The sequence below is a fragment of the Halyomorpha halys genome, unplaced genomic scaffold (assembly GCF_000696795.3).
Source record: "Halyomorpha halys isolate HHAL.00 unplaced genomic scaffold, Hhal_1.1 Scaffold207.1, whole genome shotgun sequence".
NCBI lineage: Eukaryota > Metazoa > Arthropoda > Insecta > Hemiptera > Pentatomidae > Halyomorpha > Halyomorpha halys.
Window position 1 is genome coordinate 110,803 of NW_027104696.1, and position 357 is coordinate 111,159.

Genomic DNA, 357 nt, shown 5'->3' on the forward strand with positions numbered 1-357 from the left:
CCCTTAAAAAACGTCCCGATATCCTTGATATATTTGTTACTTTCCAAATACCCACATCACAATCCACAGTTCAATCTTTAGATGACCTCTCTAGCACACAATACACAGAATACAAAATTTCCAGAACTTAACAGAAAACTTAAATACCACTGACAAATCATTATGGAGAACTACTAAAAAGACACTAAAATACAAATCTTTCAACCATCCACTTCTCACTGAAAATAAGACTTGGACACGATCAGATGAAGAAAAAACTCAAATGTTCGGCGAACACCTCTTCAAAACTTTTAACCCCATCCTGATATCCTTAATCCAACCCATCTTGAACATGTTGAATCAGAGATCACAATTCCA